The sequence below is a fragment of the Giraffa tippelskirchi genome, chromosome 8 (genome assembly GCF_054371585.1).
Source record: "Giraffa tippelskirchi isolate mGirTip1 chromosome 8, T2T-mGirTip1v1.2.pri, whole genome shotgun sequence".
NCBI classification, from domain to species: Eukaryota; Metazoa; Chordata; class Mammalia; order Artiodactyla; family Giraffidae; genus Giraffa; species Giraffa tippelskirchi.
In genome coordinates, this window is record NC_137282.1 from 55212609 (window position 1) to 55239119 (window position 26511).

Below are 26511 nucleotides of genomic sequence, written 5' to 3' on the forward strand. Positions count from 1 at the left end.
CAGGATTTGAACCCTGGTCTCCTGTCTTGTAGGCAGATTCTTTACCGACTAAGCTACAGTTTATCATAGGATATTGAATATAGTTGTCAGTGCTATACAGTAGGGCCTGGTTTTTTATCCATGCTGCATGTACTATATTGCGTCTGCTAACCCCTAACTCCCACTCCACCCCTCCCCTAACCCCCTCCCGTTGGCAACCACCAGTCTGTTCTCTATGTCCAAGATTCTGTTCATTTGTATCGTATTTTAGATTCCGCCTGCTTCAAACAATGGAGGAAGGATGGCCCATAGGCATCCTCTCTGGATGTGGCACTGAGGTATTCAAGTTCCAGGTGAAGGGAGCATGTGGGCTGCACCTCACCCCTGTTTAATTCTCCTGGAATGTATCATTTGATCTATCCATACCTGAATCTCAGCTCAGTTTTTATGGTAGAGATACTGTGTAGACATTTTTAAAAAAATATATAAATCGAGTAAGCCCTATTAGTAGAATCGGAAACTAAGAAAAGACCTCAAATAGAGCATTGAAAGTGAAAGCGAAAGTCACTCAGTCGTGTCCGACTCTTTGAGACCCCATGGACTATACCTCCGTGGCATTCTCCAGGCTAGATACTGGAGCGGGTAGCCTTTCCCTTTTCCAGGAGATCTTCCCAACCCAGGGATCGAACCCAGGTCTCCTGCCTTGCAGGCAGATTCTTTACCAGCTGTGCCTCAAGGGAAGCCCCAAATAGAGCACTATCCCATTTTGTTGCACCAAGTAATCATCACCCAACAGCTCCATCTGTCCATCCTATTCCCTGATTGGAACATTGTCCCACTCCTGCTGACTCTAGAATGTGCTTTTGCTCCACCTCTTCCGTAGTCATGCCAGCATTACTTTCCATTCCCTTTCTGTATTCACCTGTAAAACAGACTAAAGGCATCTTGTTTATCCTTCTGGAATCTTCCCAGAAGCTTGGAGGCAGCGAGCTCTGCGCACTGAGCAGAGAAGCATTGACAAGCCTCATTCAATTAAAGTGTGTGTGTATTCCTTTCCCGAGGCTGTTGGAACAAAGCTACAACAACTGGGGTTCTTACAGCCACAGAAATTACTCTCTCACAGTTCTAGAAACCTGGAGTGAGAAATCAAGACTCAGCAAGACCCCACTCCCCATGAAGGCTCGAGGGGAGAATCCTTCCTGCCTCTTCCAGGTCCTGATGGCTCCAGGTATTCCTTGGCTTGTGGCTGCATCACTCCTGTCTCTGCCTCCACCAACATCATGTGGCATCTCCTCTGCTTCCTGTGTGTCTGTCTCCTTCTGTGTGTCTCTTCCAAAGACACATGAGCATCTAGGGGCCACCAGCATCTTCCAGGATGAGCTCATCTTGAGATCCATAACATAATTACAAATAAGGTCCCGTTCCGGGGCTCCAGAGTTTGGGAAGTGGGCAGATCTCTTTGAGGGCCACCATTCAACCCACTCACTGCCATGAGAAGCACCCTTCTCTCCACAGGACTGGGTTATCTCCTGGGTTACACATATTCCTGGGAAGGATGAAGTGTGGTATTACAGGGAGGGGCTTTGGCCTGGTTTTGAAGGATATGAGTTCAGCTATATGGTAGGGTGGGTAATGATAAGAGTATTGTTTGTTCATATTTTCATGACTTCCCTTTCATTCTTTGAGTACTGGCAGAGAATAGCTTGCTCATGGGGAAAAATCCTAGGATGAGGAGGCAAAGGTTTTGGAACTAAAGGCAGTTGCCTCTTCTTTCATGCACTCAGCAACTTCAGCAGGCAGCTCTGCCTTATTCATCTTTCTCCACCTTTATTTAGAATTCAGAAGTAAGATGGCTGGTCAAGGGAGGCATCAACACTTTTAATTGAAAATGAAATCAGACTTGCTTTTTTTTCTCTGATAGAAATTAAGGTTGACTTGATTGGGTTGACAATGACTCATCTGACTAATTAGATAATATGAAGGCTATTTTCCACAGAGTTATGGCCTTAATTTTAACGAGAATAGATTTAAAGCATCTGATAAGATAAAAGCACTGGAAGGCCACCACTTTGTGTCCATCCAGGGCCACCCCTTGTGCTAGAGTTTTTGCAAATATCATCCTTTAAGCTGGATGGTGCACAAGCTACATGGCCAGACTCCCAGATCTGTACATTTTATTTTAAAATTATTATGCAATGATATAGTTCACAGAATCTTATTTTCCCAAATGTTTATGAATATATCAAATTAAAGCACTTCTTCAGGAAAGTTATTTGATAAATATTGACAGAATTTGGGGGGAACGTGTATTCCAGAAATTACAAAAACAGTAATAACAGAATGGCAAACTCTTTTACCAGTTAAAAGGGCACTGATTCTTTTCTTTCAACATAAAAAAGGTCCTGGACCTGTTGTTAAAGATAATTTTTGATGACATATTACTATACAGTTTTGATCCATAATTTAGACAAATTTCAATGAATTGAGTGAAAATGTTTTAACAAAACTTTTCTATTCCCATCTACTTACAAACATAGTTTTCAATGCTTGACATTAAATAAGAATACAATTTATGAAGACTCCTAACTCATTCTCTATTTGAGAATTTAAAAAGACCCTCACTCACCACTTTAGGAGATGAATTTGTAAAAATACTGTTTCTTGTGAAAAACATCAAAGTTGATATAATGTAGTTTTAATCAATTATTTATTATAATATGAAATGATAATAACAAAAGAATTTTTTAATATTTGGAAGCTCTAGACTGAGGAAATTTTAAATGATAATTTATATATATATAGATATATATCTTTGTATCTATCTATATTTGTTCCAGAGAAGTATGATAGAGTAACCTATAAAAGACTCTCTAGCCTAAAAAATGTATTAAACTACAATAAAGATCTATGAGGAAAGAGCCCAAGAAGCAAAAAGAATGAAAGAAATTTTCCAACTGTTTAAAAAGAGCTTATTATTATATAGATGTATTTAAATGGATGATGGTAGGTGTTAACTCCCTATGGCAATAATTTTCAAACTTGAAAACTCATCAGAATCATCTGGATGGTTTTATTAAACACTCCGAGAGTTTCAAATTCAGTAGGTCTGGGATGGAACTTGCAAAATTGAATTTCTAACATGTTCCCAGGTAATTCTGATACTGCTGGTCCAGGGAGACACTTTGAGAAGGATCACCCCTAAGTATCTTGGGGCTTCCCTGGTGGTTCAGACAGTAAAGAATCTGCCTGGAATGTGGGAGATGCAGGTTTGATCCCTGGGTTGGAAAGATCCCCTGTAGAAAGAAATGGCTACCCACTCCAGTGTTCTTACCTGGAGAACAGGTTTGCAAAGAGTCAGACAGGGACTGAGCGACTAACACTTTCACTTTAAGTATCTGGAGTCCATCGGCTAATTGGATATTTTCACAGGAGAGTTTAATTGAGTACATGGGCAAAAATATTAAAGGTCACAAGATAGATAGATAGATAGATAGATGATAGACAGAGCCCTAGTCAGGCCAGAACAGAGCAATAGAGTTGATAAAAAGTAAGTAAATGGGCAGAAATCAGAGTCCTCTGTTGAGAATGGTCTGGGGACAGCTTGCATGCACTTTAGTTCATTCACGCTTTTACAGACCCTGTATTAGCAGCTGCTGGTGGTGCCCATGTAATGATGGTCAGAGCCATCTTTGCTGAGCACTTTCTCCCAGCACCCAGTTCTAAATGATTGGTGACCTGTACCAAAGCAGCCAGTCCCCAAGCATGAGGCTTATAACATGGGAGAAGCCCTTAACTTTTCTATTTTTTGCCCTGGTTTGCCTTTCTGAAGCCACTGTTTTTACAAAGTGGCTACACAGTGGGCTTCTGTAACTGAGGGCAACGATAACCTACGGAGCATCCACTGGGCAAGGGTCTTCACATTCTCAGCATTTCATGGTGGTTGACGTGACTCCCATCATAAAGATGCAGATGCTGAGCCTTCCAGAACCCAGGGGACTCAAACCTGCTCTCCGAAGTGTGAGGAGCAGGGCACCTACCTGACACCAAAGTCTGCCTTCTCTATCTTCTGTCTGCACTGTTCAGCGTACATCAGAAATACCTGCATACGTGTATAAGCTACACCATATGACGTGTAATCTTAAAAAATGGTACTAATGAATTTATTTGCAAAACAGAGTCACAGATGTAGAAAACAATGAATTTATTACTACCAAGAGGAAAGGGGGAAAGGAATAAACTGGGAGATTAGGATTGACACATACACATTACTATGTGTAAAACAGATAATCAGTAAGAACTTACTGTTCGGCACAGGGAACTCGACTCAATTCTCTGTAATGACCTATATGGGAAAATAAACTAAAAACAAGTGGTTACATGTATGTGTATAGCTGATTCACTTTACTGTACAGCAGCAACTAACTCAGCGTTGTAAAATCAACTCTACTCCAGTAGAAATCAATTTAAAAAGAAATAGCTGCATTTGACACACCTAAACCCCAGTCTCGTCTCATATTTATTTAGTCAGAATCTCTGAGGGATATTTGAGAATCTCTATTTTTAAACACAATGCTATTCTTTATTATGTAGACTTCCAGAATTTCTCTATTTCTGAAAAAGACACATTTTCAAATAACCACAAAAGACTTCATTTAACCTGCCCAAGTGATAAATCAACCCTCCGTCCATGGAAAAATATTGAAGCTTTCTAAAGGTCACTCCATTAATGGTTTAAAGGGGTCCCAGATTTCTGTTGATAGCTAATTAATATCACTTAGCATAGTTATCTAAGCATAGGATGAAAAATTATGTCTTTGTTCTGAGGTTTCAGTTACTCAAATCTCCAAGGCATGGTGCAATGCTTAATACGCTGCTGTATTTTGAAATAAGACTTTGGTAATTTTTTTTCTCTGTGCAGGAGTCTATTCTCCTATGGCAGTGACTCCATGAATTTCTTCTAGGGCCTCTTTTGATAGGACCGTGGTATATCCAGAGCCAAGCTACCTACAAAGTTCCCCATCGATTCTCATTGATAGATGGGCTCTCACCTTCTGTTCATCAATGCCTCATTCAATTAGAATAAACAGAGCAAAGGCTCATTGAAGAACTACTGCAGGCGAGCCATCTCTGCAGGCACTTCAGAGAACCATAAAGGAAGATGAGACACCATCTCTGCCTCTTGAAGCTTTTGAGAAAGTGCATGGATGGAGCTGGCTACATGGCAATCTATTGTCATTAGACAACAATTTCTGCCCTGCTCTGTGCCTGGCCCTTGGAGATGCTGAGGAATATGCTGTGAGCACAGATGACTCTTTGTTGGCTAAAGAGGGTAGACAATATAGAGTAGAAAAAGAAGCTTCATGTTGGGGTCCTTAAACCTTTAACTGAGCCCAGAGCATGCTTTGCCTGGCGCTTCTATTCCCCACCACAGCTCAGTTTTATCAAGCAATTCTCATGGGATTCTCACTGGCAGGAGGATCACAAGATAGAACTGCATGCAGTCCTGGGCATATACCCAGAGGAAACCGTAATTCAAAGGGATGCATGCACCTCACTGTTCATAGCAGCATTATTTATAGTAGCCAGGATACAGAAACAACACAAATGTCCATCAATAGCTGAATGGATAAAGATGTGTTACATATATATGATACAATAGAATATTACTCAGCCATAAATAGGAACAAAACTGGGTCATTTGAGGAGACGTGGATGGACATAGAGTCTGTCATACAGAGTGAAGTGAGTCAGAAAGAGAAAAACAAATATCATATATTAACACATATATGTGGAAATTAGAAAAATGGTACAGATGATATAATTTGAAAAGTAGAAATAAAGAAACAGACATAGAAAACAAATGTATGGATACCAAGGGGGAAAGGGAGTGAAAGAAATTGAGAAATCAAGATTGATGTGTTATACACCATTGCTATGATATATAAACTAGGTAACTAATGAGAACTTACTATATATTGCAGAGAACTCTACTTAACGCACTGTGGTGAACTGAATGGGAAGGAAGTCGAAAAGGGAGAGGGTGTATGTATATGTCTGTGTATATGTATGGCTGATTCTGGGAAAGATTAAAGACTAAAAGGAGAAGGGGGCGGCAGAGGATGAAGTGGTTAGATAGCATGAACGTGAATTTGAGCAAATTGCAGGAGATAGTGAAGGACAGGGAAGCCTGGCGTGCTGCAGTCCATGAGGTTACAAAGAGTGGAACACAACTTAGCAACTAAACAGCAACAACAACGGTTGATTCATTTTGCTGTTTAGTGGAAACAAGCTCAACTTAGTAAAACAACTATACTTTAATAAAAATTAACTTTAAAAAAAGAACTGCATCCAGATGCCATTGTCACCTAAAAGTCAAACCTATCCCAAGCAGGTGAAAGCTTCCATGTTTCCCCTTTGGCTGGTGGATCGTATTGTATCTAGCAATAGCTTCATATAAGCAACAAAACCATGGATAGAATTCTCTGGGGCCTTGAAATATTTATGCTTTTAAGACTCATTTGCAGTGATGTACTGTTATGTCATAACACACTAACTTCTAAAAGATCATTAGATATGCTGGGCTCTGTAAACAGACACACCAAAGCAAGTTTCCTTTTTTCTGAGGTTTTTATTTAAAAGAGATCCTAAGTTAGTAACTCCTAATAGAGTCCATCATATATTAGTACATATATTTGAATTATATATTAATAACTCGAGTTATCTGTTGTCTATCCAGGAAACTTCACAAGTTGAAAGTTTTGTTGAATATTTTACACGTTTAAAACACACAGGCCAAAGGTAACTAGATACTTTTAAAAACATACCATTTGTCACTTTATTTTTTTAAAGTATGTTAGTCCAAAGAGTAACACAGAATATTATCAAATATAGAAAAACACATGGAAGAAAATAAAAATAATCCAATAAACTGCTACAAAGATAAAATTATTATTCATATGTAGTTTCACTTTCATAGTAAGACATATTTTTAAATGAAATTGGAATTTTTTGGTATTGTGTTACTTCAAATTCTGCTTTTAAAAATGTAACATTTTATTAGGAGGATTTCTCCATAAAAAGCAAATTTTCCCAGGCCCACAGTTTCTAGTGCATGGATGGAATGCTGTTTGTTCGTCCATTTCACCATACGTTGGACCTTTGGGTGCTTCCTTCCCTCCTTGTTTTCTCCCTGCCTCCCTTGCTCCCCCATCCTTCCTTCCATCCCGCCCTCTCTTCCTTTCTTCTTTCTTTCCTTCCTCCCTCCCTTCCTTCCTTCTCTCTTCTTTCCTGCTACTCTTCTAAATAAAGTTACATTGAACATCACCCTGCAGGTCTTGTTTGTGATTAATTACATGACGAAGCAAAGTCCCAGGGAATTTCTCAGGATGAATGGCCCCCAGGAGAGAGTTCCCCATCTGGTGATCTAGTCTCTGGGATATGCCTAGAGATAACAGTCAGGACTGCTGGATCAACGCTTTCTTTTCAAGAGTAAGATTTTTTTTTTTTCTCCCAGTGGCAAGAGCTTTGTCTTCCTGATGACACTCTGGCATTCAGGATAGTTATCTGTTTTTGAGGTGCTGATAAATAAAATCTGGGGATTGAAGATTTTAAGGAAGAGAGGCATCTGATTACAGTTTAAAAGATACAACCAAAATGGCATTATCAATGTACAGTTTGCCTACATTACTTTTCAATATTTAATTCTGTCTCTAGTACAACACACTATGCTTTTCTTTAAAAATAATTTGTAGAAGTAATTAGGCTTCTTCCTTGGCACCATGTAGTGTGAAGTATACTGGAATATGTCATTTATTGACAGTCATCAGCTCTGGCTGGGTGGTTTGCCCAGACACTGTACACAGTCCTGCAAAATCTGATGCTAATATATAACAACATCTCTAATATGCCCAGACTGCAGCCCAGTTGTTAAATATATGACTAGTCCCAGTGGGCTTGTGTTTCCCATGTACTTGATTTCCAAGGGACATTTTGTCCAGTTTCATTTTTATAAATATATTTATGGTATAACATAATACAATTAACTGAGCTATGAGGGAAGCTTCCCTGGTGGCTCAGATGGTAAAGCATCTGCCTGCAATGCAGAAGACACGGGTTCAATCCCTAGGTTGGGAAGATCCCCTGGAGAAGAAAATGGCAACCCACTCCAGTACACTTGCCTGGAAAATCCCATGGACAGAGGAGCCTGGTAGGCTACAGTCCATGGGGTCAAAAAGAGTTGGACACAACTGAGTGACTTCACTTTCACTTTCATAATACAATACTTATATAACATGATACTGTAATAGAGATTACTATAAATATATAAACATACCATAAAAATCATGTACAATTATTAATTATTATATATCTAGCACTTCAAAAGTGCTTTTTCTTGACCTATTTTGGTTGAGATGAGGCACTTTCTATGCTTCTATAAGATTGTCTTGTGTGGTCAGTGAATCCATTTCCAAGAGCGAAAGTTCACTTTTTTCTTATAGTCTCCCCTCTGATTGCTTAAATGGACAAGCGCCCTCTAGGGCTTTCATCGGGGGAGAATAAACATTACAAGCTTGTGTAATCAGCCCTGCTCCCCGTAGATCTGCCTGTGAACTTGACCTTGATGTCTCTCATACCCTGGTGCAGATCCAGCGTGCCTTTGCTCTCCAGACACAGGCAGAGGCCTCGTGGATGTGCCCTGTGAATTCACCCTCCCACTCAGCAAGTATGACCTGAGCATGTCTGAGTTGCAGAGGCAGTTCTGAACCCTCCAGAGTCTCTGTCGTTTGGGGTCTGGATTTCAGCAAAGGAAGGTGGCGGGGGATGTCCTACCAAAATCTCAGACTCCCTCAGTTCAATCTGAACTTGTTTGGGGCTTTGCTCAGACCTGCTCTTCTCTCCTAGCCCCTGTTTCAGTTTAGGGCACCACCCATCACCTTTTCTTATAATCTTGTAACAAAAATGAAGCTTCCAAGCTGACAGTAAAGCATATAGACCTTGAGTTGACATTTTGAAAAAATCACAGCAAAAGTGAAGGCTGCTGAGGCACGTACATACAGATCTGTGTTTATTGGGGAGAAGGGATGAGACAGGAAGTTCCCAGCTCTGCAATATCAGAGAGCTTTCATTTTACATGCAATCTCCAATCAGTTAATCGTGACTGCCTTGAGCTCTGGGTTGAGAAGGCTCCATCTAGATTGAGACAGAAGACTGCTGTGATCAATTAGTAATGTCTGCCAGGGGCAGCAGCTGGTGGTGCATGGCCATGAATTCTAAGCATTTGCATCCTATATTCCTAACATCAGTTTCTTTCTGCAAAAACCACGGGAAACCACCCCTGGATGTTTGCCTGAGTATCAGGATGGTTTGTTGAGTTGTGTTTAAAGCCCCTTGTGCCTCAGGAGGACTCGGCTCTCCCAGGGAGATTATATCAGTACTAAACCTTCCAAAAATTGCGACTGTCAAACTGCACTGTGTATTTTTAAATGTACATGACTAGTGAGTATCATTGTTTTAAATTTTTTAGGATACTGTACACATGGGTCTTAAATCATTGTGTAAAATGCTTTCCAAAAAGGCTTGGAGGCCTACAGACTATGGTATTCTACCTGACTGAGGATGATTATAACATGACATTATAATGTTGCATTTTTATAATACATATTATGGGCTTCCCTAGTGGCTCAGATAGTAAAGAATCCACTTGCAATGCAGGAGACCTGGATTCAATCCTTGGGTCAGGAAGATCTCCTGGAGAAGGGAATGTCTACCCATTCCAATAATCTCGCCTGGAGAATTCCACAGACAAAGGAGACTGGTGGGCTATAGTCCACAGGGTAGCAAAGAGTCAGACACACCATGTGTACCATAATACCTATTACCCAAAGAGTTTAGGGAAAAACTCAAATTTTCTGAGTTCAATGGTGTAAAGACTATGAATAAATAATATTTCAAATGACACAGCTATGAGCCCTTGTGGTTTTCTAGTAGACTACATTCAAGGATCTTTGAACATCCCTGGTCTTCTCAAAACTCAGTTTATTACTGTTGATTGGTTAGAGCTCATCCTTATTTTGAATGGATTAAAGATGCCATTTTATGTCATATTATGTAATTTTCTGGTCAGTAGACACTGGAAGGTAGCCCCTGGCAGAGTGCAACACAATGGCAGGTCCTAGACCCTTCAGTTTGATGTGGCCAGCGGGGGCTGGACCCTGAACCAGGCCTTTCAGAGCACCCTTGGCTCATCTGAAGGCCAGAGGAGACAGTTCAGGTCTAGTCTGGTTCACAGAGGAGCTGGCCTGAGGTTTCATCATAAAGGAGGCAAGATTCAACCAGGTCAAGCCCTTCAGACCTCTGAGTGTCAGCTGGATGATCTTTGCCCTGAGATATTCTTTTAATAATATTCTTCACCTTTTCTGTAATTTTATTTCTTTTTGGCTGTGCCAAGTACTCATTACTGCAGGGGATTTTCTCTAGTTGCAGCAAGCGGGGACTACTCTCTGGTGGTGTGTGAGTTTCTTGTTGTCGTGGCTTCTCTTGTTGCAGAGCATGGGCTCTAGGCCTGCAGGCTCCATAGTTGCAGTTCCTGGTCTCTAGAGCACAGCTCAGTAGCTGTGGCACATGGGCTCCACTGCTTGGTGGGATATGGGATCTTCCCGGACCAGGAATCGACCTGGTGTCTCCTGCATTCTTTACCATTGAGCAAGAGGGGAAGCCTCGCCCTGAGATAATAGCTCATGCATTATATTTCTATTTCCTCTCCCTTAATCCCTGTTCATTCCTTTTTCCCTCTGAATTTTCCACTGTAGGTAGCAGTGTTCACTTCATCAGAGTAACCTACTAATTATCCACTACAAGAGGGAGGGAGCAGTTTTGCTGAGAATTAGAAAGAAGACCCTGAACAAGCACCTCTGTTTCTGCTCTTTGAACTCTGCCTGGAGAGAGAACAACACAGGTCTGTGCCTCCGTGCCTTATGTCTTATAAGAGCAGATCCCCATTCCCCATGGGGAAGCTGGGATAAGCTTTATGTCTGCTTAATTCTGGGTAAGGCATAAAGAAGCTGCCCAGCTGTGGAGCAAAGCCACAGTCTCCCAAATCAGCTTCATCAGCAAAAATAAACTTGATGCTTTGTACATCATCTGCCTGACCCTTCGCCTGTCTGTCAGTTGTTTCTAAATTTTGGCAAGGATAAATGGAGTGTTAGGTATTAACCTATAAAACTTCTATAACTTTCCAATATAGCCTCTCATTTAATGTGTCCTTGAGCCAGTCATTAATTTGGTTCTGTTCCCATGAATGTCCCAGATGCGGTGATAATATGGGAGATAAAGAAAAAAACCAAATGAAACATGACCCTTGTCCTTAGTGAGTTCATAACTTGGCAAAGATACAGACAATTTAAAAAATTCAGAGAACCACATGCAAAGGGCTTGGGGAGAACTAAATTCTGGATGCTCAAAGCATTTCCAACTGTAATATGGCTACAAATCATCAGGAGATCTTGTTAAAATGTAGATTCTGATTTTGTAGACACAGGATGAGGTGAGATTCTGCATTTTCAATGAGCTCCCATGTGATGCCTATGCTGTTGGTCCATGGACCACACTGAGTTCAATTCAGTTCAGCAGCTCAGTCGTGTCCGATTCTTTGCCACCCCATGGACTGCAGCACACGATGCTTCCCTGTCCTTTACCAACTCCTGGAGCTTGCTCCAAATCATGTCCATCAAGTCAGTGATGCCACCCATCCATCTTGTCCTCTGTCATCCCCTTCTCCTCCTGCCTCCAATCTTTCCCAGCATCAGGGTCTTTTCTAATGAGTTAGTTCTTCACATCAGGTGACCAAAGTTGGTCCATGAACCACACTGAGTAGCAAGTAGCAGCTGATAGAATTCATTGAACTCCTTCAGAGCCAAATGGCACAGACAAAGTGTATCCAATCAATCCATTTTGGAAAGGCCAGGGAAGACTTCTCTGAGAAGGGGACATTTATGCTGAATCATCAAAGATGAGCCATTTGTTAGGAAAAATCTGGAGTAATGGATGATTTGTTGTTGTTTGGTCACTAAGTCATGTCTGATTCTTTGCAACCCAATGGACTGTAGTCCTCCAGGCTCCTCTGTCCATGGGGTTTTCCACGCAAGAATACTGGAGTGAGTAGCCATTTTTATCTTCAGGGGATTTTCCCAACCCAGGGATTGAACCTGCATCTCCTGCATTGGCTGGTGAATTCTTTGCCACTGAGCCACCCAGTAAGCCCAATGGATGCATGACATCTTTCCAAAGATGAGCAATTATGAAAAGGAGGGATAGTTTTTTGTTGCTATTCTTTGAGAAGCCATGAGATGCTTCTACAAGTGTGAATTGAAGTGTGAGTTGGAAAGGGGAGAAAATAAGGCAGGGGATTCACTGCTAAGGCTGGAGTTTGCATTTAATCCTGCAGGTATAATTAGGGATATTAAAGAACCTAAATGGAATTTTCATGATCTAATTAAAATTTTAATATACTTTTTAAGAAAAATTTTAGAATTACAGAAATATTGAGAACATATTACATAAGATTGCCATACATCTCATTCTCACCTTCCCCTGTTATTAACCTCTCACGTTAGTATAGTACATTGATTGCAATTAATTAACCAACATCTATGTACTGTTATTTGTTAAAATTCATACTTTATTCATTTGTACCTAATGTTTCGGTGGTGTTGTTCCAAGATCCTATCCAGGACATCACATTAGATTTAGTTGGCATGTCTTCTTGGATTTCTCTTGGCTCTGACTGTTCCTCTGTGTGTGTGTGTGTGTGTGTGTGTGTGTGTGTGTGCGCGTGCATGCTCAGTCGTATTCAACTCTTTGCCACCCCATGGATTGTAGCCCACCAGGCCCCTCTGTCCATGGAATTTTCAAAGCAAGAATACTGGAATGGATTGCTGTTTCCAACTCCAAGGGATCTTCCCAACTCAGAGATCGAACCCACATCTTCTGCATTGGCAGGCAGATTCTTCACCACTGTGCCACCTTTCCTGATGACTTTGACAGTTTTGAGGAGTACTGGTCAGATATTTTATAGGATGTCTCTATATTGGGACTTATTTGAAATTTTTATCCTAATAAAACTGGGATTATGGATTGTGGGAGAGAGACCACACAGAGAAAGTGCCATTTTCATCCCATTATACAAAGGGCAGATGCCATGAACTTGACTTAGAACTGTTGTTGTTGACCTTGATCCTCTGGCTGAGGTAATATTTGCAAAGCTTCTCTGCAGTAATGTCACTCTTCCCCCACTGACCTTTCCATACTGTGCTCTTTGGAAGGTAGTTACTATGCACTATTCACGTGTAAGGAGTGAATTATGCTCCTCCTCCTTGGGGGCATAGTATCTACATAGTTACTTGGAAATACTCTGCATGAAAGATTGGTCTCTTCTTCCCACTTACAAGTTTTTTCAATCATTTATATCAGTATGGACTCATGATATTTATTTTATACTTCGGATTATATCTAATGCTATCTTATTACTTTGTTGTTCCCATCGTCCAGCTTTGTTTATTGGGAGCGCTCCAAGAGGCACCTGTCATGTTGACACAACCCATCACATGGAGTTTTCATTTTGGCACCTTCTTATTATCTGGGACTAAAAGATGCTCCAGGCTTATCTGTATTTTCCCTGCCCCACTTCTAGAACCAACCGTTTTTCCAAGGATCCCCGATTCCTTCTGTTGGAGGAATGATATCAGATACCGAGTTGCCAGGGCTATCATTGCTCCTGCAGCGTTGTTTCTTTCTGGCTCTCTCAGCTGATAAAACAAGGAAATAAATGGGTAGATACTAATCTTCAAGTATACATACACCTATAAATACTTCTGTATGTAACAATTGACATCTGTGTTTGGCTAAACATGAGTTCATACTTGCGTCTCCATCTCTAACCCAGTACCACATACATTATTCTAGTCTCCTCCTGGGCTTGCCTTCTCAGTGGGTTTCTATGCCCTCCTCCAGGGGAGAAGCCTTGTGGCTACAGTCCATAGGTTCGCAAAGAGCCAGACACAACTGAAGCGACTTAGCATGCACGCATGCACAGTGAGACGCCCGCCTTGCACCACTTGCCATTCATTTACTTATTTTTTTAATTTCAGTAATATCAACATTGTTAGCCCACATCCCATGGGAAATAACTTTATCCACTAGAGTACAATGTCTGTGGGCAGTTTCTTTGACCTTTAGTCTTAGAGACTCTGCTCATTTCCAGAGTCATTTAGGTCAGCAGCTTTTCTCCTCACCCCTTTTAATGAGGTTATTGGATACCTCAACATTCCAAATGATGTTTTTAATATTTGTACACTAAAGTTCATCCTTTGTTCTGTAAAATTCTATGGATTTTGACAAAAGCATAACATCATATATTCACCATTATATTATCATAAAGAATAGTTTTATTGTCCTAAAAACCTCCTATATTTCATCCACTTACTTATTTCTCTCCCTTTCTCTGAGGTCTTGGCAACCATTGTTTATTGTACAGTCTTTAGAATTATGCGTTTGCCAGAATGTCATACAGTTGTAATAATACAATATGATCCCTTTTCAGATTGGCTTCTTTCATTTATCAACATGCATTTTAAATCACTGCTTGTTCTTTCTTAGTTTGATAGTGCCTTTATTTTTATTGCTGAATAACATTTCCCTGTATGGACATACCACAGTTTACTTATCCATTCACCTATTGAAGGAATCTTAGTTGCTTCCAACCTTTAGTGATTATCAATAAAGTTGCTCTAAATATTCATATACAGGTTTTTGTGTGGGCATAAGTTTTCAAGTCAGTTGGGTAAGTGCCTCAGAGCACAGGTACTGGATCATATGGTAAGATGATGATTAGCATTTAACTTTGTGAGAAACTGTCAATCTCGTTTCCAAAGTGGCAATATTACTCTGCATTCCCACCAGCGATAAATGAGAGTTCCTATTGTTCTGCACACTTGCCAGAACTCAGTATTGTTAGTTTTTGGATTTTGGATGTTATAATAAATGCGCAGTGATATCTGCTTGGTTTAATTTCCACGCCCCTAATGAGAAATGATATTGAGCATCTTTACAAAAGCTTATTTTCCATCCATATATCCTCTTTGATGAGGTTTATACCTGTACCCATTTTTTAATTGGGTTGTTCCTTCTGTTATAGTTGAGTTTAAGAGTTCTTTATATAATTTCAGATAACAGTTCTTTATCAAATATGTCTTTTGTAAATATTTTCTTCCAATCTGTGACTTGTCTGTTAATGCTCTTAACCGTGTCCTTCATAAATCCCAAATTTTAATTACAATAAAGTCTGATTTATCAATCTTTCTCTCATATACTATACTGTTGACATTATATCTGAAACTTCACTGCTAAGCTCAGTCACGTATTTTGTCCCGTGTTTTCTTCTAGCGTGCCCAGTTGTACCAGCATCCTTTGTGGAAACTGCTGTCCTTTCCGCAGTAAGCTGCCTTCGCTCCTCGGTGAGAAACCAGTTGGTGGTGTTTGTATGGTCCCATTGCTGGGTCCTCCGTGCAGTGCTATTCTCTGTACGCCTGTCTCCCCCTGCTCCATCTGGATCCTTATAGCTTTATAGTAAGTGCTGGAGTCAGGTGGGGTCAGCTCTCCAACTTTTTTCTTCTTCGGTATTGTGCTGATTGTTCTGGATCTTTAGCCTTTTCTATAAACTTTGAAATCAATTGGTTGATATCTGCTAAATAGCTTTCTGGGATTTTGACTGGGAATGTGCTGGGCAGAGAGGCTGGAGGCAAGGGCAAGCCACAAGCAGTTGTTAGGAGCACAGATTTCATATGATGGTTTTACACTACCTGTTAGTGTAGAAAAATTGTACATTAGATAAAAGCATAAACAAACACATAAGTAAAAAAAGAAATCATAGTGCCTTCACACTTAAAATTTTCTGTATCTCTTTCCAATCTCTTTTTCCTACATATCTATTTAAATTATTAGTAGATTAATTTACTTGTATTAAGCTTAAACTTTTAAAGCAGAGATGATACTTGCATCTGTTAAAATGTGTGTTTCCAATTTCTAACATAATGTCAGGCATGTGATAGAAATGCATGAAATAGATATATAGAAAAAAATGGGTCTAGAAATCAGCATAAATGTTTCATGTCTCACAGATTTTTATTTTGGAACATATCAATTAACTACATATAAGGACCAGTTGTAATCATTTTTTAAAAAATTTTTGCCTTAAAATTGACTTTTTAATTATTGATTATAGTTATTCCCACTTTGTTTAATTTCATTTGCCTTATATATTTTCCCATCATTTTATTTTTAAGCCAAATATTATTTAAGTGTGTCTCTTTTTAAATAGCATTTAGTAGAATTTGCTTTGTGATTTTGTGACTCTTTTGTTTTATAACTCATATTTTTATAACTGAGTTCAACTCACATTTATTATTGTAACCGATACATTAGTTTTTAACTTCTGCTTTCTGTATTTTTGCTTCCTGTTAGGTTTTGTTGTTCTCTCTCATCTGCTGATCTAGATATTGCTTACATTTTTTCACACTTTAGTGAGTTGAAAACATGCAATCCATTTTTATTCTACTATTATTGTTAATATTTTACCAGTATATTTATACTGTAAATATGTCAATATGCAAATATAATGTATAATTTCATTGGGAAAAATCTGCTTTTTTTTCCTAAGTATCAGTGCCAAGAAAAGAATAGTTGTTTTTTTCTCTCAATCATCTGAAAAAATAGCAGGTGCTATTTCACTGATGAAGAATCTTATCCCTCTCAGATATCATGAGTATTAACAAGGATATTTTGTTCAACATTAAGAGTAGTTTGCAGAGCTGTGGTCAGCCAGGGACATGGCATTTTAGGGCAGATGCAAGCTTTGTAGATACCTTCATATTATACATCACAGTTGACCCTGGAGGACATCTGATACAATGGCAGCTGAAAAAGTGAAATTATAGTCACTAGGTTGTGTTCAACTCTTTGCGACCTCGTGGACTGTAGCATCCCAGGCTCCTTTGTCCATGAAATTTTCCAGGCAAGAATACTGGAGTGGTTAGCCATTGCCTTTTCTGGGGGATCTTCCTGACCCAGGAATTGAATTTGAGTCTCCTGCATTGCACACAGATTCTTTAATGTCTGAACCACTAGGGAAGCTGCAATGTCAGCTCTATCACCATAGTTATAACAAGGGTTTTTCAGTCACAGAGATTCATTATGTTCTGATTTTGCTCAGTCAGAACAGCTGTTTCAATAAACAAAACTCTCTCCAAATCCTTCTTAAAAATGAAACTTTTTTAAGAACAGAAAAATATCTTTTTGCAATTATTTTCCTACCTAATAACCTGTCTGGAAATAAGCAACATAAAAAAAAAAATCATGACGTCCCATTTATATAATTTTCCTGAATCCATTTCAACTCCTCAATTGATTAGTGAGCATCTAATGCATACAAATCATATTCTCTACCCCAAAAGTAGGTTTTGGTACAGATACACCTTACAGTACTAGCTGAAAAGTAGAGCAGGATTAGATTAACAAACACTTCAACATTTAAACAAGTTGTAAACTCTCATGATGTAATAAAATAAGAAAAATCACATCTCAATTGCTGTCCTCCCTTGCCTCTCTCTCTTGTACATTATGATCATTTCTTTTTATTTATTTAAAATCACTTCTACCATGATTGCCATATGCCAGGCAATGTTCTCAGCTTTTACCAATATTAAGTCACTTAATTCTCACAACCCTAAAGGTGGATATTGATATTGCACCCATTCTGCAGATGAGGGGACTGAGGATTTGACTCCAGACAGGACTGCCTATGGTCTGTGATTTTAGACATGACACTCTACCATCTCACCAGCATCCTCAGATTTTACTGTTCATGCTTCCACAGCTCAGGTTTAGCTTACGGTGAGTTTAAGGAGAAAGAAGGACATAAGTCAAAAAGAATAAAAACAGATTTGGGTTTACGGCCCTGGTCTGTTCCTTACAACCTGTGAAAAATATGGGTAGGCAGAATTATGGACCTATAAACATTCCAGTTCTAATCCCTAGGACAGAAAATGATGAGGTACCACAATCTTGGATATGTTACCATACACAGCAAGAAGACTAAGTAATTAAGATTACTTATCAGTTGATCTTAAAATAGATTATCCTGGATTATCTAGGAGGGCCCAATGTAATTCCAGGAGGCCTTAAAAGCAGAGGCAGGAGAGGAAAGTGAAGTGATTCAAAGTATGAAGTATTCAAAGTATTCAGTGTATTGCTGCTGCAAGAAGATGGAGGAGACCGGAAGTCAAGGAAAGGGGGACCTCAGTCCCACAGCTACAGGGAACTGAATTCTGCCAACAATGGGCATAAGCTTGGAAGCAGATTCTTCCAAAGAGCCTCCAGAAAGAAACGTAGCCAACACCTTGACTTTAACCTTATAGGATTCTGAACAGAGTAACCGGCCCTGCTGTGTTGGACTTCTGACCAAAGAGTAGTGGAATAATAACCAGGGTTTCAAGCTACTAAATTTGTGGAACTTTGTTACACAGCAATAGCATACTGATACAGTGAACTCAAACAAGTTCCTGGATCCTGATGAGTTTGTTTCCTCATCTGTAAAGAGGGGTTCTTGGTAGCTGTGCTTTTTGAAGAATAAATGAAATCATTTCATGACCCTCTGGCATAGCACCTGACATTTAGTAAAAGTTCAATAAATATGACTACATTTCACAGGTATTAAAACAAAATTGTAAGAGTGAAGAGTGAAACAGAGAAACTGAATGAAGAAAGTGGCCCTTTAATTGAACTTTGAGAAATAGGCTGAGTTTTGATAGACAATTCAGGTTGAAATTAAACCAGTAAAGAATTGAGAGGAGAAAACTCTACAGTTTACCCAAGTCTATCACTCGTGCAGAAGTATGAATTTGCATTTTAATAGAGAGAAAAACATTAACTGAACTCAGACCGTGGCATCTTTTGAAAGGCACTTTCAATCCTGGAGAATAAAATGGAAACAAAACAAATGGGAATTCATATAGAATATATACAGTGGTTTATAGCCCATATGTTCATACAGCCGACTATCAGGGGAAGGACCAAAACTGGGCTCATTTTTATTTCAACTCTGTACCATTTGCTCTGTATGTGCAAACAAAAGCAAAAATGTTTCTGTGTAAAGCACAAGACGCATGTTCACATCTGTGATTGACACCTGGTGTATGGGATGTGACAACAGTCGCTTTTCTACAGAACCTGAAGGAAGTATTGTGAAGTGAAATCACTGAGATTTTAAACAGTGCTAATTCAGAGATTATGGTTCTGCTGCCTTGTTGGAAAATGCCAAAAAATTTTTAAAAAAAGAAAAAGATGGAGGAGAGAAGGAAATCCTGAGTGACATGGAGGGTCTTACCAGGTACCCAGGACTGCCACAACAAATCACCTAAACTGGGTGGCTTACAACCGTGGAAATTTATTCTCCTGTGGTTCTGAAGGTAAGGTGTCTGAAGTCAAAGTGTTGGCAATATTGGTCTCCTGGGGGCTCCAAGGGAGAGTATTTCCTCACCTTTCTCCTGGCTTCTGGCGCAGCCTGCAATCCTTGTAGATACATCACCTCAATCTTTGCCTCCAGCTTCACCTGGCCTCTTCTCTTCCCTTCTGTCTCTTATCAGGACACTAGTCATTGGACTTGGGACCCAGCTGAGCAATGTAGAAGTGATCTCATTTCAAAATCCTCAACTTAATTACACTTTCAAAGACTCTTGATCCAAATACTCAGATTCACAAGTCCCGGGGGTAGGACTTGGACATATGTTTTTTCTGGTTGGACATTCAAATCATTAAGGGGACTGTAGCTAGAGAGTCTATGAGGGGCTTCCCTTGTAGTTCAGTCAGTAAAGAATCCGCCTGCAATGCAGGAGACCCAGGTTCGATTCCTGGGTCGGGAAGATCCCCTGGAGAAGGAAATGGCAACCCACTTGCCTGGAGAGTTCCATGGACAGAGGAGCCTGCTGAGCTACAGTCCATGCGGTTGCAAGAGTCAGACAGGACTTAGCAACTAAACCACCATTAGCTAAAACCTACTGAAAAATAGCATTTGTTGCTGTTGTTCAGTGGCTAAGCCATGTTCGACTTTTTACAACCCCCTGGACTGAAGTACTCCAGGCTTCTCTGTCCTTCACCACCTCCTGGAGTTTGCTTATATTCATGTCCATTGAGTCAGTGATGACATTCAACCATCTCATCCTCTGCCACCCCCCCTTCTCCTCCTGCCTTCAATCTTTCCCAGCATCAGGGTCTTTTCCAAGGAGTCGGTTCTTTGCATCAGGTGGCCAAAGTATTGGAGTTTCAACTTCAGTATCAGTCCTTCCAATGAATATTCAGGATTGATTTCCTTTAGGAATGACTAGCTTGATCTCCTTGCTGTCCAAGGGACTTCAAGAGTCTTCTCCAGCACCACAATTTGAAAGCATCAATTCTTCGACACTCAGTTTTCTTCATGCATGCTAAGTTGCTTCAGTCATGTCAGACTATTTGCAGCCCTATAGATTGTAGCCCTCCAGGCTCCTCTGTCCATGGGATTCTCCAGGCAAGAATACTGGAGTGGGTTGCCATACCCTCCTCCAGGGGATCTTCCTGACCCAGGGATTGAATCTCCATCTAGGTCTCCTGCATTGGCAGGTAGGTTCCTTATCACTAATGACCTCTTTATGCAAACACCTTCTTAAATAAATGTGGAATTATATGAGAAAAAAAGAAAGCAAGACCCATGTGGCTAATTTATGGCCAATTTAAGTTAAAAAATTTCTAATTTGGATTTCAGGTAAATATTAGTATAATCTTCTATATGAAAAGAAAAATTCATTCTTAGAAGAAGAAGAAAAAAGATTAGGTGACTGAAAAAAGTTTTGCCAGTAGAGCCAACTAGAATTCATAAACCTCTCCTCCTATTTCATTACAGACCTGTAAATGTTTCAACATGAAAAATAATTTTAAAAATTAAGAAAAAATAAAATTTAAAAATATAAGCTATTTTCTATTTTTGTTTCAATTTTTTAAAATAATAACCATTAGCTGAGTCCAACAATTCTAACTGGTAGTCGTGGTGATTCAATATTATTTGTTTTGCCTTTTGTTAACAGTACATATGTTGTTTGTAGAATCATCTTTATTTAGCAAAGTTTGCATGAGAGCACCTAATAGCTTTGATATGATTTAATATTTGCCATAATGCTTTGTAATGTAGAATTGTATGCAAACATGAAGAGTGGAATTTCATTAGACAAATCAAGTCCTATGACAACATTTAACTTTAAGTGGATGGGGGACCGACCAGCCCTCAGAAAGAGAAAGAGCCTGAACATGTGTGAACACCTGAACTATCACAGCCTGGAATCCCAACCTCTTTTCCCAAAGACATTCCGAAATGGCAAAACATCTTTTTTGTCAGATTGAGGAGAAAATCCTTCCATGTCTGATCAAAGGCAGTTGGGTCTTAACAGGTTAATTCCATTTACATCATTATTTCTGGAAGAAACAAGAGAGAATTAGTTTTCCTACCAAAATTTCTTACAAAAATGACAAAAATACTACCAATTGTGTTGTTTTTCTTTCTTAACTGATGTATAGTTACAGGGTATAATTTCCAGAACACTGAGAACATTCTGGGTACTTCCAAATACTGGCGATATCTGTGTGGAACTAACATATTGATGGGGTGTGTGTGTGTGTGTGTGTGTGTGTGTGTGTGCGTGCGTGCGCACATGCATGTTGTGATGCTCACCAGCATGTACGTTTGCTCATATGCATGTATGTTGTGACACTCACCAGCATATACGTTTGCTTAGATTTGAGCTCTCCTTTTTCTAGGAGCATGATGAAGACTTTGCCTCCCACTCCTCTGAGGTCAGGTGTGACCTTGTCACTTACCTTGGACGGTGACTGGTTGAGTGACTCACGTCACTCCTGGACAGAAGCATCTCATTTCCCACAAGACTCTTCACTGCTATCTTCCCCTCGGCAAGGAAAGCCAACCCAGGGTACTCTGGGTGGAGGAAGAAATCCATCATCCCACATTTCCTCATGAGGAATAATGTGGAGAAGAACCCCATGCAGACCAAAGCAGACATGAAGCGTTAGTAAAAATAAGCCTTTCAGATTTGAGGGTAAAGATAGATTATGAAAATAGCCATAAAGTCCTCCATCGCATTCGCAATGTGAATTGTTGCTCTTCTCACGAGGGGGTACATCTTCTTTCTCTACCCCCCAAAAGACTGGGCTGAGCTTGTGACTTGCTTTGATCAACAGACTGAGAAGTGACCTTGAAAGAATTCCCAGCAAAGGCCTCTTGAGGCCTTGTAACTTCTGCTCGAACTCCCTGCTGCCTTCAGACCACCCTGTGCGGCCAGCGTCCACAGGGAGGGACCATGTTCAGAGAGAGACCTGACAGACGGCCAGCATCCGCCTCCAGGCATGGGAATGGGCTTGTCTTGGACCATTCAGCCCTGGATGGGCCACAGAAGACTGAACTACATGGGGGACCCCAGGGAAAACTCACAGAAGCACTGCCAACTGAGCTCAGACCAAACCACTGGCCCACAGGACTGCAAGTGAATACAGTTTTGTTGTCTTGGGCCACTAAGTTTGTGTCATGTGTATGTAGCTATGGATAGCAGATGCAGCTTGAACTAGCTTATCCTGATTACTATATGTGTGTGTTCATGTAGCTATGTATGTGGTGGTGGGTGCATATGTGCTTGACACTTGCAGCCCCATGGACTGAAGCCCAACAGTGTCCTCTGTCCATGTACTACTTCAGGCAAAATTACTAGAGTAGGTTGCCTTTTTCTCCTTCAGGGGATCTTCCTGACCCAGAGGTCGAACTCATGTCTTCTGTGTCTCCTGCATTGGCAGGCAGATTCTTTACCACTGAGCCACCTGGGGAGATAGTTAGGTATATGCATGCAATATAAATGCGTGTATATCATATGTACATATAGTATCGGTGCATGTATATAGTTGTGTGTGTATAGTATAAACCTGTATACATTACATATATACATATACACACATGTACTGATGTGTATATGTCAAAATGATTTTTAGCAGCAGACTGGGTTAAGAAGGTGATTCAGTTTTTATTTTATTAACTAAGAAATTCATATGTTCACTGAAATTTTCCTTATTCCTATCAAGATAATCTCAGAGCAGATGGCTAGATTACAGGGGTCTTAAAATTTGGACTTGAGGAAATCATCCTCTAATAGTGGATTCTCCTACAGACAAATGATATTAAAACCAGATTGTGAGGTCAGAATATCAGTGTCTTTGCTTTTCCCTCTTCATGCTGATGCATTCCAGAATACACTGTGCAGTCATTGCCAGACGTGATTGAGACCACCTTCAGGGTCAGGAAAGATAGCATCCATTCTCCTTTTGGAGTTTAGTATTACATCAGTCCTAACTGATACTGCTGTGATTAGTCAAGTCATTTAGGCCAAAATGCAGCATGGAAATCCACTGATGCTTTTAATATAAAAAATTAGTAGAAAAATTATAAAGACCTTTCTAAATTACCTCATCTGAAGAAGAGGGTTGCTTTATAAGACTGAGCCAGAGTTCATGCTGCTTAGAGTCTTCAGCTGGAAGAAATACGATTGGTTAAAGTAGAAAGGTTTTAATTAAGAAGGAAACTGACATGAAAACTATGTATTCCTTTTCTATTGCTGCCATAACTATTAATGATAAACAGAAATAACACATATCAAAATTACACACATCTATGATCTTCCAGTCCTGGAGGTCAAAAGTCCAATGTGGGTCTCTCAGGACTACAGTCCAAGTGTTAGCTGGTTGAGCTCCATTCTGGAGGCTCTAGGGGAGAACCATTCCCTTCCCTGTTCAGACGCTGGCATAACTCAGCTCCTGGAGGTTGTAGGACGAAGGTCTCGTTTCCTTACTGGCTGTCAGCGGGGAGCCGCCCTTACCTCCTAGAGGCTTCTCTCAGATCTTTGCACATTGCCCGTACCTCTGGACCCTTCTCAAGCTCCCATCTCTCTGATTCACACCCCTCCTGTCCTCTATTATACTTTTAGGAACTCATGTAATTAGATGAAACTCACTCAAATCATCAGGGCGATTTTCCCATGTTCAGGTATGCCCCGTAACCACATCTGTAAAGTCCATTTTGCTGTGTAAGGAGACATATTCAGACGTTCCAGGGATCAGGACGTGGGCACTGTTGCCAAGGGTGGGACATCACGCTGCCCTCCACAGCCTACAGAGGGGCATAGAGAGACTAGAGGGGTGGGTCCAAAGGACCTCATGAACACTGGGTCTCACTTCCCAGGCTAGACAGTTTGGGGGATGGGTTAGGGGGTCTGGGGACCTCAGTGAACTCCAGGGTGTGCTCTGTGTAAGGAAGAATAAAGTCATATGGAGGCCTTGGTTTTTGTCCATTTGTTTAGAAGTATTTCTGACTTTTCCACAATCAGTTCAGTTCAGTCACTCAGTCGTGTCTGACTCTCTGCGACCCCATGAATTGCAGCACGCCAGGCCTCTCTGTCCATCACCAACTCCCGGAGTCTACCCAAACCCATGTTCATCGAGTCGGTGATGCCATCCAACCATCTCATCCTCTGTCATCCCCTTCTCCTCCCACCCCCAATCCTACCCAGCATTAGGGTCTTTTCCAATGAGTCAACCCTTCGCATGAGGTGGCCAAAGTATTGGAGCTTCAGCTTCAACATCAGACCTTCCAATGAACACCCAGGATTGATCTCTTTTAGGATGGATTGATTGGATCTCCTTGCAGTCCAAGGGACTCTCAAGAGTCTTTCCACAATACCTTTTATCTATTATTAAAAAGCACGTTTAACTCCCTCGTGGCTCAGACAGTAAAGAATCTGCCTGCAATGCAAGATACCTGGGTTCGATCCCTGGGTCAGGAAGATCCCCTGGAGAATGGAATGGCAACCCACTCCAGTATTCCTGCCTGGAGAATCCCACGGAAAGAGCAGCCTGGCGGGCTGTAGTCCCTGGGCTCGCAAAGAGTCGGACAAGACTGAGCGACTAACACTTTCACTTTCCTCTTCAGGAACTCCTTCATAGATGAATGCTTGAGCAGAGGGAAACCAACCAAACAACGTCCCACAACCTCCTCTCTTGACGCTGCGGGAACTGATTCTGACCCAGGAAGCATAGGTGATTGGAGAGTGTGAACAAGTTCATTGGGAGCCCGTTGTTTGAATTTCATTCCCAGGCAGGGTGAAACAGAAGGGAATCCAGTAGTAAAATGAAAATCCTTTACTGGGCCTGATTCCTTATAAAAATGGTCATGTCATCTGTCTTTTCGTCCAGTAGCTTTGGAAGGCTGTGCCATGGAGCCATCACTAGGTATGTGCCCACTCACCCAGTTCTTAGCGGTCAGATAGACCCGATGGGGTAGGGGAGGGACCAAATGATGTCCTGCGGTTCTGTCCACTGGCCACCAGCCTGGTAGCTCTCCAGGGAGAAATGGAAGACCTGGGGCAGGAAGAAAGCAGGGGCATGCTGCTGGCTGGTTGTTCTAAGTAGCGGAAGGTTAAGCCTGTGATCGTTATTAAAAGCAGTATGGTCATACAGTCGCAGAGGGAAGCTGGTCTAGATCTTGAGTATTAGACGTAATTGTGGAAGTCCAGCTGGGCCCTGGGCAGACAATCTCACCCACTGCACTCCCCATGTCTATAGAGAGAGGGATGCTCTGTTTCCTCCGGGGCGGGGGGGGGGGTTTGGGGATATCCTTGTGTCCCTCTGTGGTGACCACTGCCCTGGATTCAGCTGTCCAGTTTGAAAGTCCAGGGACTGGTTTTGTCGGTTTTCACGGAGATCATCAAACTTGGGCGGTTTGAGCCATGCAGGAAAATTAATACCAAGCAGATTTATTAAATCTCAATTTGCCACAGGGGACAGACTTTGCAGGCATGAGGATGTAGCCAAGGCAACCTGTCCTGGAAAAACAGATGTAGACAGAGAGCAGAGGGAGCATGAGGGCTTGTGGGATGCTGTCTGTAGCCATAGAGGGTCGCCGTGACTTCTGAAAATGAGGCTCTAGTGACCAGAAGACCGTGTGGTGCTGTTATGGTGGTTTTACCACAAATGATACCCCCTCAGTTTCACTGTAGCCTCCCAGCAGGCTTGTCATGAGGACGCATCGCCTCATACTTGCCGCCATGAAGTGGAAAAAGTAATAGTTTTTAAATTGGATTATCAACCAACTTTGCTACCAATTCCTGCTGTATCAATAGGAAGTCATTTGGGGTAAAGTAATTTTATCCACGGGTAACTCATCTATTATCGATTGTTCACTAGATTTAATTCCTGAATGTAGCTGGTACACTTTGCTGCAACCCTTCAGTGTCTGCAGAGCTGCGCAGTGTGTGGGTCTCAGACCGACAGCTTTGGTGCTGCTGGGGAGCTTGATGGGCCTGCGCGTTCACCACCTACTAAATCCGGCTCTCTAAGGACAGAGTC

General features: G+C 40.9%; 2 long non-coding RNA genes across 2 annotated transcripts in view; one reads left to right on the top strand and one right to left on the bottom strand.

The window, feature by feature from the left end:
* LOC145517984 (uncharacterized) overlaps positions 1-25331 on the top strand; it is a 65649-nt gene extending 40318 nt beyond the window's left edge. The window contains exons 3-5 of the long non-coding RNA XR_014062473.1: positions 10788-10933; positions 15418-15488; positions 25097-25331. This is a non-coding gene — a long non-coding RNA (uncharacterized LOC145517984). The remainder of the gene's footprint in view (positions 1-10787; positions 10934-15417; positions 15489-25096) is intronic.
* Positions 14406-22276, bottom strand: LOC145517985 (uncharacterized). The gene is made up of 2 exons (XR_014062474.1): positions 21931-22276; positions 14406-15833 (listed from the first exon to the last, which is right to left on the bottom strand). It is a non-coding gene; the product is annotated as an uncharacterized LOC145517985 (long non-coding RNA).
* Positions 25332-26511: the final 1180 nt, after the last annotated feature.